Raw genomic sequence first — 15716 nt, 5'->3', positions numbered from 1 at the left:
ATTTATTTGTCAATAGTATCATCTTATTAAGAAAATAATTAATATCGAAAATAGAGCCTTTTAAAAACAGAGTAATTTAACAGAGCTTTGTTTAGTTTTGGTTTACCTGATTCAACATTTAGAAATTCTATATTATTAGGCCTCACGCAAATAATATAACTAAAAAAGGCTAGGCCAAAAAAGCCCATATTAAAAATAAAATCATGAGAAGACCGAGATACATATACATGATTCGGTTTATAATAAGATGTTTTTACATATATATTTCTCCTCTCTATCTCATTAATACATACAGTAGCTATGGAGAAGAACCATAACCCTAATTCCTGGTCAGAGCTTCCTCTAGATATCTTGAATATGGTGTTCGAACGTCTCAGCTTCGCTAATTTTCAACGAGCTAAATTGGTGTGTTCGTCTTGGTACTCTGCCTCGAGACAATCAGTGCCCAAAAATCAGATCCCTTGGTCGATTTGTTTCCCCGAAGACAACGACAACAACAATTCATGTACGTTGTTCAATCCCGAGGAAAAACACAAACTCTACAAAACGCAAGATCTTGGCGTTGAATTTCACAAGAGTGAGTGTATACCAACCTATGGAAGCTGGCTCCTTATGCGGGATCCGCGGTATGATCTCTATATTTTGAACCTTTTTACCTACGAAAAGATTAATCTGCCATCGGTGAAGTCAAAACTTCGAACAATAAATCTTGAGAAAGTAATCGCTGATTGGTTTCTCCTTTCTAACGATCACAACACGAGTAGCAAGGCCGAAGATATTATTATGCATGCAACCCCCTGTGATTATCCATGACGAGAAAACCAAAGAAGATTACATAGTTCTTTGGGGACTTGGAAGTTGGTGTGTGTTTTATGCCAAGAAAGGAGATACCTCGTGGAACCAGGTTCCGGGTTTATCACATTGTCTTGACATGGTTTACAAGGATCACAAGCTTTACTTCTCTAGCACCATAAATAGTTTCACAATCTTAGATTTTTCTGGAGAGATTCCTCAACAAACCTTTCAATGTGCTATGCAGCTGTTTAGATTTGAGCTTCGTCGTAGCCTTAATTAGACTAAGTAGTAGACTAAGTAATGCATGGTTCGTTGCTGAGACAAAACTGGTAGTCACAGTAACAGGAGATCAGGGGCGGACGCAGGGCTACGAGGGGTGTGGCACGTGTCCCACACTCTTTTTTTTTTTTCCTTTATATTATATGTGTTACTGTATTTATAGATCTGTCTTATTGAATATTTTTGAAAGGTGCCACACCCTCATTGAAAATCAAATATATGCCTTAACGGCTTAACCCAATCAGTCGTATTAAAAACGTAAAGAAAGTTATTTCAATTCAAAATAATTAACAAGAACGACCACATAATTTTGCTAACAAAAGTCTGGGATAATTTTTTTTTCTGGTGCAATAGAAGTTTCCTATAGTTATTTTTTAAAAATACCATAAGAGAATTAGAACATAAGTGATCTAGTTTTCTGTCTCCGTCAACTAAAACTTGAATTATCATAACTTTTTTAGTTTTCTTCCTAGTTCTAAATACATCAAACATGTTTATCATAAGTAATTATTTTGTGATTAATTTATAATGTGAAAAATTCTCTAGTTAATTTTCTCTAGGTTTATAATATGATTTATTTTTCATAAAACTTGTAAATCATGTTATTTTATCAGTTAATAGATAATTCGTTCATATACCAATTTTTAATGTAACCTATAATTAATGGTTTTTAAACAATAGTCTATTTTTTAAAAATAAAAACATTTAATAAAGTGGCAAATGAAATAGCGATGAAACATATATTTCTTTCATTTATAGTTTTAAATTTATTACAGAACATTTTTATGTTTATATATAATTTTTAAAAAAATTTAGTGTACGGTGTGCCCCATACTAAAAAGTATCTTGGATCCGCCACTGCAGGAGATGTCCTCAAGGTTCAAAGAATGATAAGACCTAGGTCTGGAATCCAGTCATTCCGCATCTGGAGGATTTATTCATCAGTAGGGTTCGCCAAATATGAACAAGTTGATTCTTTGGGAGATGAGGCAATGCTTCTTGATCTAGGTGTCATCACTGTACTCGTCAATAAAGAAGTTGAGGGACTCCATAGAAATTACATCTATTTCAGTGATAGTCAAGGAAAGACGAAAAATGAAATCGTTATTTTCAATTTCAAGACACAAAAGATGAAGTCACTGCAAAAATTTGATTGTTCGTCAGTTCAACTCTCTAAAGCTCGATGGTTCTTACCAAGTTTCACATGATTGTTCTCAACCATATTATGTTTTCATCTTCAATATTTTTGTGGCCATTAGCGTTTGAGATAATGCATGGGATCTGATTTTCTGGAAGGCAGAGAATTAGAGAAGATAAAATTTTGTTGTCAACGATAATGTTTTTATGAGAAAATAAAAGCATGAGTAGGAAGATGTACCGTTCTTTACATAGGTTGACGACTCGCTGGATATACATGCCATGACCAAGGTTACAGGCCAATTTACACCAGTTAATTAACCATATATCAGAACACTTCCTGTATCGAAAAGGACTAGCTGGTGTAGCGATACGGATCTCGCTGGTGTAGGAAGATGTACGGTGAGATTACAAATGTACTGAAACAGCTAAAATACAATCAATTACAAATGTAGATGGAAAAATCGTGCATAAAAGCACTAGCGACGTTGCGACTACGCCAATATTGGTATAGGTATCAGTACACCAGCGAGAAATTTCCGAGATATTAGACTTTCCCTATGGAAAAGGACTCGGGAAGTGCTCGCTGGTGTACTGATACCGATATCACCGTATTATGTTACGTCGCTAGTGCTTTAAGGCACAATTTTACATCTACGTTTGAAAATGATTTTGGTTATTTGATTTCTTTGAGACCAGTCAGCGGATCCAGGATACTTTTTAGTATGGGGCACACCGCACGCTAAATTTTTTTAAAAATTATATATAAACATAAAAATGTTCTGTAATAAATTTAAAACTATAAATGAAAGAAATATATGTTTCATCGCTATTTCATTTGCCACTTTATTAAATGTTTTTATTTTTTAAAAATAGACTATTGTTTAAAAACCATTAATTATAGGTTACATTAAAATTTGGTATATGAACGAATTATCTATTAACTGATAAAATAACATGATTTACAAGTTTTATGAAAAATAAATCATATTATAAACCTAGAGAAAATTAACTAGAGAATTTTTCACATTATAAATTAATCACAAAATAATTACTTATGATAAACATGTTTGATGTATTTAGAACTAGGAAGAAAACTAAAAAAGTTATGATAATTCAAGTTTTAGTTGACGGAGACAGAAAACTAGATCACTTATGTTCTAATTCTCTTCTGGTATTTTTAAAAAATAACTATAGGAAACTTCTATTGCACCAGAAAAAAAAAATTATCCCAGACTTTTGTTAGCAAAGTTATGTGGGTCGTTCTTGTTAATTATTTTGAATTGAAATAACTTTCTTTACGTTTTTAATACGACTGATTGGGTTAAGCCGTTAAGGCATATATTTGATTTTCAATGAGGGTGTGGCACCTTTCAAAAATATTCAATAAGACAGATCTATAAATACAGTAACACATATAATATAAAGGAAAAAAAAAAAAGAGTGTGGGGCACGTGCCACACCCCTCATAGCCCTGCGTCCGCCCCTAAGACCAGTTTTGATTGTATTTGCAGTGGCGTTTTCATCATATGATGATAAATGCAAATACAATCAAAATTTAGAAGAGAGAGATTGAGATGTGAGAACTATATATGCAGATGTATTTTACTATTTTAACATGACTTAACTAATTCATACTTAATTTTGAAGAACATGAACAACATACAGTTTCTGTTTGTTAGTTTACAATTGAGTTTGGTATATGTTATTGTATGTGTGATGTTGTAATTCACACCACGTTTCTCTCTCTCTTGTCCAGTCTTACTCTGTTTTTGAACAAAGTCAAAGTTAGTTACTAAACAGAACAACTTTGGTTACAATCGTAAACTGTGCAATTTCTCTTACAAGTGAAACGTTTGTTGTATTCTATGGAAACGTTTGTTGTATTCTATGGAAGAAGAACCAATATCTTTCAACAGTGAATGAGGACGGTAGGCTACATGCCATCAAGAGCTCGAGGCCAAACTTGCTACATGGTCCCTTCTTAGGAGCAAGGTACATTTTCGTATGTATAAGCTCGAGTTGTTAAATCCTCACTATGCCTAACGTTCATTAGAATTAGAAGAAAGGGTACTAAACAACACACCTTCTATTGGATTTTGTATTAATAAAATTATTCATTAGAGGTTGAACAAAAGAGTAAAGAAGTATCCTCCCTCGAAACACATAAAGATTACACAAAACATAAGACAGTTTGAACTTTTGACTTTGACAGTAACAGGAGAATTCCTCAAGGTTGAAAGAATGAAGATAATCCAGTCATTCCGCGTCTACAATATTCATCATCAAGGCTGTTTAAGGAGTATGAAGAAGTTTATTCTTTAGGAGACGAGGCAATGATTTTGGATCTATGCATTGTTGATGTATGAAATCGACAATATAAATAATACGAATATTAATGGGGATAAATCGGATCATGTTATTTTATTAACGTAGAATTCAAGAGAAGGGTTTACAGAAAATGCAATCAAAGCTTTAAGCGCAATTAATACAAGAATAAATGCTCTTTTCTCTCTGATTGCCAAGATTTTGGATAAAGAGCTCTGACAATGACATCTGGTATTTATATTGGGTCATTGACCTAGGGTCCCCTCTGTCTCTTCCACAAATGACGGTTTTGCCCATGCGGCCAAATGGGCCAGATCCATGACTTTAGGCTCTAAACTTTTTGAGAATCTTTTGTTTGGACCTCCTAGAATGTTGGGGGCGAAGCCCATACCCAACAGTGGTCCCCCTAGTCCGATGAGCGATGGCTTGCTTGAGATTATTGTGCAATTCTGCATCTCTAGGTCCGTCTTGCAATAGGAACAGAAGATTTTAGGAGCTTGAAGACCTTCTGGAAGGTTTCAGGATGAATAGTGCATTACGCACGTTTTTCAAGACATTCAAAGAATTCCAGGATGAATAGTGCATTGCGCACATTTTCCTAGGTGTGGTAGATTTTGAACGGGAGTTTTGAGACTTCTATGTGTGGCCGTGTTCGTCGATCGGATCTCGTGGCTCCATGTTCGCGTGTAAAGATGGTTGAAGGTATGGAGGTCTCGTCGTGATGATGGTCGTTGCGCGATTCCTTGTTGATTTGGAGACTTGTGTAACATTCAAGGCTATGGCGCGATGGAGTGGTGGCGCGCAGAGTCTAAAGGCATGCTGGTCTCGGCGAGAAAATCGTAGAGGCGCGCTTGACACGCGGTGGCGCGTAAGAGCTTAGAGGTTACGAACTAGTCGTGGAAGTTCGCGATTTGAGTGGTTGTTGGGTGTACGTTATCGTGGCGTCGAGGCGTGCATACTAAATGGCGCGCGATGATTTGGCTTGATGTGACTAGGAGTATACGGGAACGTCGTGGCGTCGAAGCATGCATACGAAACGGCGAGATGACATTTGTGATTGCACCTACACGTGAAGTCATGTCGTGAAGATGATCTCCGCAAATGCGTCTATACGTGAAGCCATGGTGTGAAGATGATCTCGAGTCCTTCCCGGAGTTTGCTACCAGAGGCGCCGACGAGACTGCTCAAGAGTGACGCGTCTTCGTATTATCGTTTATTGCTTTTGTTCTTGCTTTTTTGTGTTTTTTGTTTTTGTTTTTTGTTTTTATAACTGCGAACTCGGTTGCTTCATGAACTTGATCATTCGTATTTTATTGATGATCTTCGCAAAGGTTGATTATTGCTAATTTCTGTCGTGCAAAGTTGGATTATTGCGAAATTACCCTCAAAATAGAGATGCGACGTTTTTGTTGTTTACAAGGCATATTTTGCATTGCAGGACGTCTCCTGGCTTACCCTGGATATGGTGCTCCCCGAAACGTCTTGAGTAGACAAGACGGACTTGTCTTACTGTTTTAGGTGTGGTACGCGTGACCAGCTTACCCTGTGGGTGCTGCAGGACTTGCGTGTGTGTGAGTCGGGGTCTCGGCTTACTCACTTTGCTTCCTGCTAGCTCATTGCGAGTCTGGGCTCGGCTTAAAATTTCTTACCGAAGTAAAGACGTGGATTATTTCACCACTGCCGAGCGCATTCAAAATCTTACACCTGGCCAGGACGAATAAGGACGTGGATTATTTCACCACTGCACCCATGCGGAGCGCGTTTAAAATCGTACACCTGGCAAGGGCAACGATGTGCGAGCTAGGCGTTAGCAGAGCAGTACTGCCCGAAAACGCATTGGATGCGGCTCTTGCGTCCGGCTAATCCCGTGTGTAAAACTCGTAGGATGCGGCTCTTGCGTCCAGCTTATCCCGTGGGTTTTTAGAGATAATCATATCAAAAAGATGTTATAGCAGGAGCTCGATATTGTCGAGCGTGTTTTTTTTTTTTTATTATTGGGTTCTTGTTGTGCCAAGTATGGCAAGAATGCTCCTTGATGCGTGGCGACACACATAAATCTAGACAAGGCTGAGAGCTAAGTGGTTGTGCCTTCGTATACGTGTACAGAGCGGCTTGCAGATCCAGGTTCGGAGGCATGCTCAATGGTGTACTTGCGAGATACGTGGAATGGTTTGTTGTCGTGTTCGGCGTGGATACGCAGGAGATAGTGTGATGACATCGGGATTGTTACAGTGGTGCCCTAATCTTTCCGGGGCGTGTCGAAGGGGAGGTGATTTGTCCGCGTGGTGGCGTGGTAGTTGACGCAGAGGTATCATGGCTCATGTGACTATGCGTTGACTCTAACGCATATTGGGTCGGCGTGTTCGTCGACATCACGGCATGCTCGAGGCTTAACATGCTCGACAGTTGGCACACTCGAGAGTTGCGAGATCGAGAGTGGGAGATCTTGAATGGTGAACTGGAGCGAGATTTGCAAAATCGAGGGTGTGAGATCGAGGGTGCGAGATCATGCAAGAATTGTGAGATTGAGAGTGTGAGATCGAGAGTGTGAGATCGAGAGAGCGAGATCGTGAGTGACGAGCTCGAGCTTCAGTTGCGAGATCGAGGGTGCGAGATCGAGAGAGCGAGATTGTGAGTGGCGAGCTCGAGCATCAGTTGCGAGATTGAGGATGCGAGATCGTGTGAGAGTTGCGAGATCGAGAGAGCAAGATCGAGGGTGCGAGATCGTGCGAGAGTTACGAGATCGAGAGTGTAAGATCGTGCGAGAGTTGCGAGGTGGAGCGAGAATTGCAAGCTCACGAATGCGAGATCAAGAGTGGCAAGGTCATGTGTGCGAGATCATGTGCGCGAGACTTGGCAAGGTGGATGTCGTACGGGGGCGCGCTGATGCTTGGTGAGTTGGCTCGATACTTGATGATATGGCTGATAGCTTGCGAGATCGTACGATACTTGGTGGGATGATTGATTGCTTGCAAGATCGTACGCGTATAGTGGTGAGATGGTTGATGGATTGCGAGATTGTACGATACTTGGCGAGATGGCTGATTTCTTGCGAGATCATACGATACTTGGCGAGACGGCTGATGTGTCATGGCGTGTTGGAAACAAGTTCCGATATATCGATTTGTTCTGAGGCATGACGGCATGGCGTGATGTCGTACGGTGGTGTGCTCGATAGTTGACGAGGTCGATGTTACGAGATACGTTGGCGAGGTCACCATTACGAGTTACATTGGCGAGGTCGCTGCTACGTGATACGCGTTGATGTCAGCGAGCTTGCGGTCGCGTGTGATTGCTCTCAGACGGGGGTGGAGAATATCGGTGATTGTTCAATGTGAGTGATAAGTGTTTGCATATGGGCGAGGTACGCAGGATGAGATGTTGTTCGTGTCGTGCCTATGATTATGCGACTCATTGGAGCGATGCCACCTGCTACACGATTCGGGAGCGTAGCGCCTATGTGTACACAATAGGGGGCGTAGCGCCTATGTGTACACAATAGGGGGCGTAGCGCCTATGTGTACACAATAGGGGGCGTAGCGCCTATGTGTACACAATAGGGGGCGTACCGCCTATGTGTACACAATAGGGGGCGTAGCGCCTACGGCTACCTCATTTGAGGACGGAGTGTAGCGCCTACGGCTACACTATTGGTGCTCGGAGCGACGCGCGCAGCGTCTACGGTTTCGCAGTCGGTTGGATTGACACCAGCGGCTACACGAACGGGGGCGTAGCGCCTACGGCTACGCCATTGGTTGGAGCAACGCGCGTAGCGCCTACGGCTATGTGGTCAGTGAGTGTTGCGTCCTCGACCGTAGCTGCTTCGGTTCTGTTGACGCCTTGGAGCTGGTTCGTTCTTGAACGGGTGCGCCCCCATATGGTCGGCGTAGGAGGCACGACGCGGGCTGCGGGAGAATATTGGTCATGTATGAAATCGACAATATAAATAATACGAATATTAATGGGGATAAATCGGATGTGGTCTTTTTATTACCGTAGAATTCAAGAGAAGTGTTTACAGAAAATGCAATCAAAGCTTTAAGCGCAATTAATACAAGAATAAATGATTTTTTCTCTTATTGCCAAGATTTCAGTTCCAGAGCTCTGACAATGACATCTGGTATTTATAGTGGGCCATTGATCTAGGGTCCCCTTTGTCTCTTCCGCAAATGACGATTTTTTTACTGCGACCAAATGGGCTATATCCATGACTTTAGGCTCTAAATTTCTTGAGAATCTTCTGTTTGGGCCTCCTAGAATATTGGGAGTGAAACCCATCACTACAAGAAAATTACTAGAAGACGTCGGTTTTTTAACAACGGTTCTCAAACCGACGTGAAAACCAAATAAAGGAAGGAATTTAACATCGTTTAGTAAACCGACGTTAGTTTTAACTTTAACTAGTCAATAATAATATTAATAAAATAACGATAAAGAGTTTATCTTCTTCTTTACAAAATCAGAGATCTCTTTCATAATCGGAGAACGCTGAAATTTTTCTCAACTTGAATTTTCGATTGCGATGAAATTGATCATCATCTCTATCACGAGGTTAAGATCCAATATTGAAGAGACAAATCTCACTTCAGTTCGAGGTTTTCGTTCTCTATCTCCGACGGCTTTTTCTGGTAGTTTGTGATCGATGATTTGTATTCGTATGGTACATTGTTTTCGAATTTTTTTTCGTTTCTGAATAATTAGTTTAATTCTAACAGTGCTTTTAGGTTTCGTTTCAGGATTTGATGGATTCTAACAGTGCTTTAGTAAAGGTTTCCCATTTACATTATGTGTTTCTTTCACTCTATATACTTCATTCCTTTCATTTTTGTTCTTCAGATTTCTCTATCAGTCCAAAGAAAAGTCGGAAACTTGAAAGTGTTGTTCCACGTAAGACTCATTATCTTATCGAGTATCTCCCGTGCTTATTCTGGAAATAAGTAAACAACTCTCTCCATTCTCAAACTTTAAAAATGACTTTTCTGAGGGTTTATACTCTTTGACTGCATTTAATTCTGATGGAAGAGTTTGCATTTCTATTTTTCAGCCTCCTTGTGACAATCCTAATGGATACGAGCTTGCCTCAGAATGTTGGACCCCTATCCATAGTTCCATAAGGTAAAGTGTTTCATTCATTCATTAATTTTTCCCATTTAGCTTCAGTACACTGGTAATATGTTGCTAGCTTATACACTGCATTACTTATACACTGCATTTTGTCGCTAGCTTCTCAAGTATTCTTGGCATTTATGATTTGGTTGTCTAGAGCCTTTTCATCCGTAGTGTTTGAACTTTCTTTGATTAGATCATGAGAGAAGAAAACTGAGAAAGAAAGAGGTTAATGATGTTGGATATACAGGATGCAGGTAGAAAGCATTGTTTTGAGTTTCTAATGTGACCAGTTGATTTTGAGTTTCTAATGTGACCAGTTGATTTTGAGTTTCTAATCCGACAATCGTATCATATCAATGTTCTCAGGTCCCAATGACGAGTGAAGTCACCAGAGAATGTGGAAAGCTGCAAAGAAATGGCGAGAGACGATAGAGCAAACATTGATAACATATGCTATCGATGCTATTAAAGAGTATAGGTTTACTACAGTAATAAACATCTCTTGTATGTTGTTATAACTTATAAGATTGTATCCATGCTACTAGAAATTTTTATACAGAGTTACATTTCTTATAAAACGATATCATGTTTGAATATCTGACTTTTATATTGATTAATATTTTTGATGATTTTTTATTTATAATTTTCATGTATTAAAAAACATAAATTAGAATATAATATAATCAAATAATCACTGCACATACGTCGGTTGCATGAGTGACGCTAATCACAGACTTGCGCATATTAAAGTTACAATAAAATGACGTTAAATATATGAAAACCGACGCAAATACTCTAACGTTAAACCAAACGTCAGTTCTATAACCGAAGTTATTAATTTTAGTGTCGGGTCGTGAGAAGTCGGTTTCCAAACCAACGCCAATATATTGGAGTCATTAGACAACCGACGTTAACTATGAATATAAATGACGTAACTTACCCAGTGGCGGAGCCAGAAAATCTATCCACCAAGGTCATATTTTTTTAAGCAGAAAAAATAATAGTTAAAACCATAAAATTGTCATTACAACTACAAAAGATGCACTCGACGTTCACTCATATCTTGAAATCGTCTTATCACTGATTCGTTTGTGATAGTGTTAAGTATCTGTTTTTCAATAAAACAAACAAGACAATCACTTAAAAATACATCACCAATACGATTACGCAATGTCGTCTCACAAAAGTCATTGCAGAGAAACATCGTTCAACGGTTGCAGTCGCAACAGGGAGAATCAGAGATAGCTTCAGAAGACGATATACCAAAGGATGTGAAAGATGTTTTCTTGTCTCCACCATCAAACGTGCAAGATCACTAAGACTCTTTAAATCTGTAAACCTTTCATCTCTTTGCACATTGTCAAGATATATCTCAAGTTGCAGATCAAGAGATTTACGCTCCATAAAACTAAAATCTTCTGGATAAAATTCAGCCAATCTCATGAGCAATGACTTATAAAACTGCTGAAAAGAATCTATTGGACTCAAGGATGATATGCAAACAAGTAGTTCAGAATTTACCTCATCAAAACGATCATTAAACTCTTGAAGTTGCATATCTAAGACATTGTAGAAACAGTCCACCTTATAGTGATGCAAGTTGGTTAGGCCGGTCTTTTTCCTTGGTCTTCTTGAGTCAACAAAATCTTCCTCCATTATGACCAGCCCAATGTCACTTTGCTCACATAATGAACTGATTTTAGCCATAAAGCATCCCATCCATCATCTCTAAGCTTTTGCAACTGACTTTTAGTTGATTCCACCAATGAAATAGCATTCAAGATATCTTGGTTTTTTCTTTGTAAAGCCTTTGATAAACTTTCAGTGAGACCCATAACAAACAGCATCAAGTGTAGATAGAAAACAAAATCAAAGGTGTGAAAATACTTGAGAATTCCATATGCTTGTTGTCTTTTGGTGGAGTCTGTGCATTCATCCTGGATATACTCAAGAACTTTAACTACATAAGAAAACAGCTCAACAAGTCGCAGTAAAGTCTTATAATGTGAACCCCAACGAGTATTTCCAGGCCTTTGAAGAGAAATTTCTTGATTCAACCCAGTTCCAGTCTTAATTTCACCATTGTTAATCCCTTCTTCCACTATTTTTCTGTAGTTTTCCCGGATCATATCTTTTATCTTGCAAGAAGCTCCAACCACATTCAACAAAACAGAAATCATGTCAAAAAATTCTCCAACTTCAAAATGCTTTTTCGCTACTGCCATGACAACTAGTTGTAGTTGATGAGCAAAACAATGAACATAATAAGCTGAGCTGCTTTCTTTCAAAACCAATGATCTTAGTCCATTGAATTCTCCTTTCATATTACTAGCTCCATCATATCCTTGTCCTCTCACCTTTTTCATACTCAATCCATACATTGCAAACAAAGAATCAATAGCACACTTCAAAGATAAAGAAGATGTCTCCTTCACATGAATAACACCAACAAATCTTTCTTTGACTATCCCATACTTATCAACGAAGCGAAAAACCACTGCCATTTGCTCTTTGTATGATACATCAGCAGATTCATCTACCAGCAAACCAAAGACATCATTATCAATTTCTTCAATAATAGATTTAGTTACCTCTTCCACAAAGCAATACACAATGTCCTTTTGAATTGGAGGAGATGTCATCTGATTGTTTTTAGGAGCATTATTCAAGACAACTTTTTTTACAACCTCATTCTGACCAGCGGTATACTTCAGAAGCTCTAAGAAATTACCTCTATTAGCTGACTCATCTGACTCATCATGACCACGAAATGGTAATCCTTGATGTAACAAATGTCTAGAAACATCAATGGAAGCATTCAATCGAATTCTGTAATCATTCTTCACAACATCGCTCTGTTTATGAAGAGCATGTTTGATAGACTGACCTTGCCTCATCAAATACTCACATTTTCTTTTGGCATTGTTGTGAAAACTATTCACATCAGATCCCACATGTTGATTCAACCCCTGCAACCCCTTATTCCAACCACAAAAACCAGTTGATACAAAGCAATCACTCCCACCTTGATTTTGAGCTTGATCTTTGAATAAGTAACAACACAAACAAAAAGCTTTATCGTTCTCCACACTATATTCCAACCAATCACCATACATATCAAACCACTTTAGATTAAAACGTCGAAGCACCCCTCCAATTGCTGTTTGTTTAAAACGGTGACCACGAGGTTGACAAGGTCCTCTAATCAAATATTTGCGCCGTACTTCATCTCTTTGATTAGGATGATAGCTTATAATTCTTTTCCTCTTTGCTGGATCCCATGGCAAATCATCCAAATCAATATCATCAGACGGTGGAGTCTTCCTTTTCACGACGAAGCGATCCATTTTGTTTATTGTTTCCTACACACAAAAGTCAAAATCATATAAGAGTGAGCTGTGAGCATGTGAAGATCATGGACGATTAACACAAACAGAGCTATCAAAATCATATAAACTATAAAGAGTGACAGTTAACACCAACAGATAGGTAAATTTAATAAATTCGAAACTAAAACAAAGCAAAATCACAATTTTTTTGACATTAACACAAACAGAGCTTAAGAAATTTATTTTTAATAATAGACAGTATTGAACTTAGTTAAGCAAATTTAATATACAAAAAGTTTATATTCAAGTACCTGGAAATCTAATCTTAGAAGTTATAACTCTTGAGTTTTGGAACAAAGAAGAAGAAAACTCATATACAATATCTGAAATTTGAAAAAGAACAAAGAAGAAGAAGCTGAACAGTTGTTTTTCGTTTTTAGGAGGCTCACGTAGGTAGACAAAAAAAAAGACAAAATATTAGATGGGCTCTTAAACAATTCTATATTTACTAAAATTAGTTGGGCTCAATATTTCATACGGAAAACCTTAAACTTAAAGCCTTATTGTGTTTTAATATTTCACGTGGGTTAATTATAACGTTGGACAAAATTTTATCTGGATCAATTTTGTTATTGCATAAGGGTCATTTTTTTTTTTCATAAAAATTCAACTAATTTTTAAAATTTAATTGACCCTGGTAATGGTTCACTGCCTCCGCCCATGGTAACTTACCGTGTTTTTTGTAGTGCATATCCAACATGCATCACTTTGCCTACCAATGACTTTGAGGGTTTCAATAGAAACTCCATCTATTTGTCTGATCGAGAGAACATAAATGAGATCTCTATCTTCAATCTCGAAACAAAGAAGATGAAGCGATTGCACAACTTTGATTTTAATTGTTCTTCTTCTCGATGGTTCTTACCAAGTTTCACATCTACAAGATGATTTCAACTTTCTGCTTCACTATGTTGTTTTTTCGCTAATGACTAATGATAGACGTGCGCTGGTATTTTATTTGTTATGTGTACAAAATGATATGCACAAGATTTAATATTTTGTGCAACAATATTAACTTACCAAATAAGAGATATTCGATTTAATGTATTTCTATTTTTAAATGAATTAAAATCTTTTGAGAATATTTGTTGTTAGGTTGAAGATAAATTAGTTTTACTTATTGTTTTTTTTGTGTAATTTTTTAAAGATTAACTTTGTAAATAAATTTTTAAATAATAATAATTATAATCATAACTTGGTTAATATAGATATGTGGCAATGAAATCCTAGATTTAGGTTGTAATCAGACGCCACTTCTGCCCTTCTACGGCAAGACAAAGCATTCAATCGTCTCTCTCTTTCAATTTGCCATACAATATGGAGAAAGGGCAGAACCCTACTTCTCATAAGCGTCTCAGACGAGATACACCAAATTCCTGGTCGGAGCTTCCTCTAGACCTCTTGACTTCAGTGTTCGAACGCCTCACCGTTGCTAATTTCCGACGAGCTAAATCCGTCTGTTCGTCTTGGCACTCAATTCGAGACAATACGTGCCCAATCAGTTCCCTTGGCTGGTTCTCTTCCCCAAAGACAACAACGACAACAACTCATGCACGTTGTTCAATCCCGAGGAGAAACACAAACTTTACAAAACGAAAGATCTTGGTGAAATTTTTGCAAAGAGTGTTTATATGGCAACCTATGGAAGCTGGCTCCTTATGCGAGATCCACGATTTAATCTCTATATTTTGAATCTATTCACTTACGAGGGGATCAGTCTACCTCCTGTGGAGTCACAACTTGGAATGATAAAGATCGAGCGAACCGTAGATGATGGTTTTCACGTTTCACCCGATCACAACGGTAGGGAGTTCAACAGTAGAGGTATTCCTATACGAACCCCTGTGTTTTGGATCGACGAGAAAACCAAAGATTACGTAGTTATATGGGGATTTGGAATGTGGTGTGTGGTTTATGCCAAGAAAGGAGATACCTCGTGGAATCAGATCCCCGAACTTTCAAATTGTTTTGACATGGTTTACAAGGATCACAAGCTTTACTTCTCTAGCTCTGGCTACGAATGTGAACTCAGAATCTTTGATCTCTCAAGAGAGGTTCCGCAACAAACCTTTCAAGGTTGTGTCATTATGCGACTCTTATTAAAACAACGTCGTCTTAAACCCTACAGAACTGTCAATACAAAACTTGTAGTCACAGTAAATGGAGATGTCCTCAAGGTTGACAAAATATGGGACCGTAACACCAGCATCTGCAGATTCTTCGACATCTGGAAGGCTCATTCATCAGGGTCCTTCAAGATGTATGAAAAAGTTGTTACGTTGGGCGACGAGGCATTGCTTTGGGATCTAGGTATCACTGTTCTCGCGAATGACACTGGACTACTCAAAAGAAATTGCATCTATTTCAGTGGTAGTCATGGAAAGATCATTAATGATAAATTTATCTACGACCTCGAGACTGAGAAGATGGATCCAGTGCATAAATTCGATTGTTCTCCAGCTCAACTCTCTAGTGCTCGATGGTTCTTACCAAATTTCACACAAACTTGATTGATTTTTCAACTTTCTTCTTCTCTAATGAATGATGATGATGTGTTGGTTTTTCAGTTAAAAGTTATATGCTTAATTAATTCGATGAGCTTTTGTTTTGGAGTCTCATTGATTCTTTTATAGGGGGATAAATAAAAATGTGCTGCTCTTGTACTGTTCTCCAAACATA

The 15716-nt window shown here is 38.2% G+C and overlaps 3 pseudogenes; 2 read left to right on the top strand and 1 right to left on the bottom strand.

Moving 5' to 3' along the window:
- Window positions 1-300: 300 nt before the first annotated feature.
- On the top strand, window positions 301-2282 carry LOC109127604 (putative F-box protein At4g22660 pseudogene; annotated as a pseudogene).
- An 8396-nt stretch (window positions 2283-10678) lies between these two features.
- LOC104727847 (uncharacterized) lies at window positions 10679-12995 on the bottom strand (annotated as a pseudogene).
- Window positions 12996-14354: 1359 nt separating this feature from the next.
- LOC104727845 (putative F-box protein At4g22180 pseudogene) lies at window positions 14355-15551 on the top strand (annotated as a pseudogene).
- Window positions 15552-15716: the final 165 nt, after the last annotated feature.

The sequence above is a fragment of the Camelina sativa genome, chromosome 11 (genome assembly GCF_030686135.1).
Source record: "Camelina sativa cultivar CO46 ecotype springtype chromosome 11, ASM3068613v1".
Taxonomy (NCBI): Eukaryota; Viridiplantae; Streptophyta; class Magnoliopsida; order Brassicales; family Brassicaceae; genus Camelina; species Camelina sativa.
The sequence above is the reverse complement of the archived record's forward strand: the minus strand, read 5'-3'. Positions and strand labels throughout refer to the sequence as shown.